This window comes from Zingiber officinale, chromosome 3A (genome assembly GCF_018446385.1).
Source record: "Zingiber officinale cultivar Zhangliang chromosome 3A, Zo_v1.1, whole genome shotgun sequence".
NCBI lineage: Eukaryota > Viridiplantae > Streptophyta > Magnoliopsida > Zingiberales > Zingiberaceae > Zingiber > Zingiber officinale.
In genome coordinates, this window is record NC_055990.1 from 136,388,760 (window position 1) to 136,394,759 (window position 6,000).

A 6,000-nucleotide genomic window follows, 5' to 3' on the forward strand; every position below is an offset into this window, starting at 1 on the left:
TATAAGTCATAATAGTTGGATCCTGCATCCACAAAGTTAGCACATCCTACTATTATCCTACCTAAATTATGTATGACATGTGCATAATTAAACTAATACCAAATACACAGAGGCAAAACCCTAGCTCTGATACCAATTGTTGGTTGCTACTCGGAAAATCTAATGGTTCCACTGTACAAAAATTTTATACAAAGGTCTGAACCTTTTCCTAGCTACCATGTGTTCTTTTAAATTAAACTCGGATCGCCTGCGGAACTTAACACGTTTGATCCTAAATTTAATTTATTTGTTCTTTTAGGTTTAGACTTGGATCTCCTGCGGAACTTAACACGTTCGATCCAAATCACCTAGGTTATTAATTCCATTAAATATTAATTTCCAAAATTAGCTTCTAGGACTGCATGGCGAGGCACATGACCTTCTTGGATATGGGAATAACCACCACCGCCTAGACAAAGCCTTTTAAGGAAAGCTAATATTTAATTTCCTTAAATAACTTTAGGTCAACCAAAAGGAACAATCAAATCACAAGGAAAAGAAAAATAAAAGAACACAACATCGAAAACTAATTCGAAATACTAGAATCGAATGCCTCTTGTATTTGGTATTTTTACATGGAGATAAAACTAACATGATGCGGAAAACAATATTAGTTATACCTTACTTAGTAGATAATGACCTCTTGATCTTCTACCGTATTCCTCTTCTAATCTCGGACGTTGTGTGGGCAACGATCTTCCGAGACGAGGACCACCAAGGCACCTTCTTCTTCCTTCCTTCAAGTTTTGGCCAAGCATATCTTCTAAAGGATGAAGAACTTTTTTCACCAACCAAGCTCCAAGGGACGCAAGCTTTCTCTCCTTCTTCCTCAAGCTAGATCCGGCCACCTCCTCCAAGCTCCAAGAGATAAAGGATTTCGGCCACACAAGAGGAAGAGAGAAAAGGAGAAGGGTCGACCACACCAAGGAAGAAAAGAGGGAGAAAATAGAATAGAGTTGTTCGTTATGAAGGCACCTCTACCCCCTCTTTTATAATCCTTGGTCTTGGCAAATAAGGAAATTTAAATAAAAAACTTCCTTAATTCTTTTGCCATGAAAAGGAAAATTTATTTAATTAAAAATAATTTTCTCTTCTCCAATTTATTTGGCCGGCCACTCTTCTCCCCAAAACAAGGAAAGTTTTAATTAATTAAAACTTCCTAATTTGTCTCCAGAAATTTATAAAAAATTTCTCCAATAATTTTTATCCCTTCATAATTGGTTAATAAAAAGGAAATTTTATAAATTAAAATCTTTCTTTTAACATGTGGATAAAAAGAAAGTTATCTGTAAAAATTAAAATCTCTTTTAATCTACAAATAAGGAAAGATATCAAATCTTTTCTTAATCTTTTGTAGAAACTTATAAAAGAGAATATTTAATTTTTTAAACTCTCTTTTAAATCATGAACATGGTTAAAAAGGAAAGTTTTCTTAAAATTTAAAATCCACCTTTTAATCAACAAATAAGGAAAGATTTCAAATTTTAAACTCTCTTTTAAACATGTAGATGATTTATAAATAAAGAAAGTTTTTACTAAAAATTAAAATCATCCTTTAAATCTACAAATAAGGAAAGAGATTAATTTCTTCTCTTAATCTTTTGCAGAAAACTATAAAAGGAAATTTTTAATTTTTAAACTCTCTTTTTAAATCTTGATATCCACATAAGAAATAATTTTAATAAAAAACCTTTTTAATATTCTAGTGGCCGGCCACCTAAGCTTGGGACCCAAGCTTTGGTCGGCCACCAACTTGGCTCATCCACTTGGTCTTGGCCGGCCCTAGCTTGGGTTCCAAGCTAGCTTGACCGGCCCCATTGGATGGGTAAGAAGGTGGGTATGTGGTGGGTATAAATCTCTATATACAAGAGGCTACGATAGAGACCGAGAGGAGGAATTGGTTTTGGTCTCCCGATGAAATTAAGCATCCCGTGTTCGCCCCGAACACACAACTTAATTTCATCAATAATAATTCATTCCACTAAAGAACTATTATTGAACTACCGCACCAATCCCAAATTATATTTTGGGCTCCTTCTTATTATGAGTGTGTTAGTCTCCCTGTGTTTAAGATGTCGAATGCCCACTAATTAAGTGAGTTACTGACAACTCATTTAATTAATATCTTAGTCCAAGAGTTGTACCACTCAACCTTATCGTCATATCGGACTAAGTCCACCTGCAGGGTTTAACATGACAATCCTTATGAGCTCCTCCTGGGGACATTATCAACCTAGATCACTAGGACAAGTTTCCTTCTATAATCAACAACACACACTATAAGTGATATCATTTCCCAACTTATCGGGCTTATTGATTTATTGAACTAAATCTCACCCATTGATAAATTAAAGAAATAGATATCAAATGTATGTGCTTGTTATTATATTAGGATTAAGAGCACACACTTCCATAATAACTGAGGTATTTGTTCCTTCATAAAGTCAGTATAAAAGGAACGACCTCTAATGATCCTACTCAATACACTCTAAGTGTACTAGTGTAATTATATACTTAAGATAAACTAATACCTAATTACACTACGACCTTCCAATGGTTTATTCCTTTCCATCTTGGTCGTGAGCTACTGTTTATAATTTATAAGGAACCGATAACATGATCATCTGTATGTGACACCACACACCATGTTATCTACAATATAAATTAATTGAACAACTACATTTATCATAAATGTAGACATTTGACCAATGTGATTCTTATTTCTAGATAAATGTTTATACCAAAAGCTAGGCTTTTAGTATACATTATAACAGTAGTTCCTTGAAATGGGGATCAATTCGTGTTAGGAAGATTAATTAGAGTTTAGAGGGTTCTCCCAAATTAATGTTAGGAAGTGACTTGTGTAATTTAGGAACGTGGACCGTGGGCTCTTGTGTGAGAAGGATGTTCCCTATAATCGGACTTTCTAAATTACCTCTTTTAGTTAATTGCATTAATCTTCCATTAGGAAGTAATCTGAGTAATCTAGGAACGTGGACCATGGGCCCTTGTGACAGAAGGATGTTCCCTATAATCGAACTTCCTAAATTACCTTTTCTACTTAATGGCGGTAGAACTTGGGTAAACTCTTCAGTGCAATCTTCGCGGGATTGTACCAGACTCTAGTTAGAACTCCTACATGAGTGTAAGCATGGAGTTAGGGAGATGAACAATGCATAGGGACATTAACTAGCATTATAATGAAACTGAAATCCTAGTATCTATCCATCCCCAAATCCAACTTTCCCTCTTTCACTACCCTTTACATTCTCTCTTTTCTTCACTCTCTTTTCCAACCAATCTTACGTTTGTCTAGATAATTTGCCGTGCGAAGTTAACTAGTGCTTAATCAACAGTCCCTGTGGGATCGATAATCTTTTATATTACTAACGACGTAACCGTGCACTTGCGGTGACATAACAAGTTTTTGGCACCGTTACCAGGGGCTATTTTCGATTAACATTAGGTGATTAGCATATGAGTTACTCTAGACATTTTTCTTTTTTGTTTTGCTTTTTCTTTCTTTTTTCATTATGCACTTTCTTTCTTACAATTTAAATTCTGCATTTTCTTTCTTGTTTTTAATATAGTATTTTATTTCTTGTCTTTAATTCTTCATTTTTTTTTCTCATAATTTTTTCTTAGATATCCATGAGCACTAACATGTCAAGTAGACCTTTGAGAGAATTTTCTGCACCTATTTCCGTAAGATTTTTATCTCCAATTGTGTAATCTCATATCGAAGCAGAAAGTTTCCAACTAACCCTAAAGTTAATTGCTATGATACAAGGTCACAAATTTGGAGGAGAAGTATCAGAAGTCCTTATCTGCACCTTGAGACATTTCTAGAGCTTTGTGATATGGTGAATTGTGAAGGAGTGTCAGCAGATGCAGTTCAATTGATAGCATTTCCTTTCAATACAAGGATAAAGCAAGGACTTGGTTACATTCCCTCTGTCCTCAAAGCATTACAAGTTGGGAACAATTGGAACAACAATTTCTGAATCATTTTTTTCCCTCCAAGCAGAATAGTGTATATGAGGAATTGCATTACAAATTTTGCTCATGTAGATGGAGAGTCATTATTTGAAGCATAGGATAGGTTCAAGAGTCTACAAAGACAGTGCCCTAATCATGGCTTGGAAAAATGACCGACTCTGCACATATTCTATAAAGGAATTTCTTTCTTAGATAAGTGTTTGTTAGATTCATCTGCTGGAGGTTCTTTTATGAACAAGAGTGTAGACGAAGCATACACATTAATTGATCAAGTGACATTAAATCTTCAAGAATCGTCAGATAAAAGTTGGATGGATTCTCCCTAAAAAATTCAGGAAGTGCAAGCCATATATGTTAGAGAGTCTGTCAAATAAAATGTTATTCAACCATCCAAGTGTTTTGAAAATCTCCAATCACAGAATGTGAGGTCCAAACAGTTGGAGGCAAAGATTGACAACATAGTTTCAAAATGGTTCAAACATGATCCCCCTCCTACACATATAAGATCTAGTGAAAATGGTAATGATATTAAGTTGAGAAGTGGAAAGAATCATGAAGAACTTCTGAAAAAGGACTTGTATAGAATTGAGGAGAAGAACAATAGAAAACCTCAAGAACTCAGTTCCATTACTCCAAGAAGTTCCTAAAGGCTACAAGTACCTTTCCCTCAATGATTGATCACACCATTACTAGATAAGCAAGTTGGACCTCCTCCGCAAGCTCAAAAAGAATATGGAAAAAAGGAAGTTCAATCTTTCCCAAGACCTTCACTAAGGGTTTCTTTTCCACAAAGGCTAGTGAAGGTCAATGAAAACAAAGACTTTAAAAAATTTTGTGATTCTAATATGGTTGAGTGTAGATTTATGGATGTATATAAAGATGAAGACTCTTCAGATGAGGATTGTGATGATAATGCAGTGGATAACAAGTTTTCAAATCTACCCTCTGGGTTTACAGGGTGTTATAATAAAATTAAATTTTCAGATGATGAATGTGATGTGGTAGATCAACTTAAAACTACAAGTGAAGTTATTGATCCTCTTGTAATTGATTCTCCTATTGAGGATATTGATATTGGTTTATTTTTCGATGTTTGTGTTGATGATAATGATATGGAAGGAAGTGTAGGGAGCTGTGTTGTGAAAACAGCATCTCAAGGATCACCTCCTTTGTCCATACAACCCTTAGAGGTTGTAAGAGTTGCAAGGATTGAACATGTTATGGATCAATGTGTAAGGACTTATGCATAATTAGCAGAGTCTCAAGAATCACTACCTTTGGTAGCACCAACACTTGAGCTAGAGCTAGAACCATCATTTGATTCAGAGGAAGTCACATCCACATGTTTAGAAATTTTAGGTATCTCTCAACAAAGTAAAGTTAGTATTAATTGTGATCTTTTGGACAACATTATAGAGATACCCATCGTTGACTTTGTTGAATGTAATTCAATTTTTATTACTCATTCAGCTTATTTTGATATGGTTATGATTCTATCTTATTTAACATGCTTGTGGGAGATTTGTATTTCTTTTGTGAGTGTAGATTTCACTTGGGCCGAATACTGGAAGCTCAATCTGAACCGTCTTCGACCACCTGAAAGAACTTCAAAGAAGACGAGGATGGAGAGAGCGATACTTCACCTTTTAACTTCTATATTGAAAGCTCCCTCCATAATAAGAGCCCTTGGTAGGAGGGTGTTGAAATATTTTACCCCTCCAAGAGCGAGATTTAGATGAATCTAATGAGGCGGTCGAGCTAATGACCTTAAACAAGTGCTTCTTGGGAGGCAACCCAAGTTCATTTTCCTTGTTTTTATTTATGACTTTAGTTCTTTCTAGTTTCATTTCTTTCTTTATAATAAACCTGTATCCTCTACTTAATTTTTGTTGTCTATCTTCTTTTATAGAACTCAAAGATTAGGAGGAGGGCAACTATATGATGGAGAAGTTCATGCATGTG

At 34.9% G+C, this 6,000-nt stretch overlaps 1 non-coding gene across 1 annotated transcript; it reads right to left on the reverse strand.

Moving 5' to 3' along the window:
* Nucleotides 1–4,074: 4,074 nt before the first annotated feature.
* LOC122054426 lies at nt 4,075–4,180 on the reverse strand. Its single transcript, XR_006132739.1, has one exon. It is a non-coding gene; the product is annotated as a small nucleolar RNA R71 (small nucleolar RNA).
* Between the last annotated feature and the right edge of the window lie 1,820 nt (nt 4,181–6,000).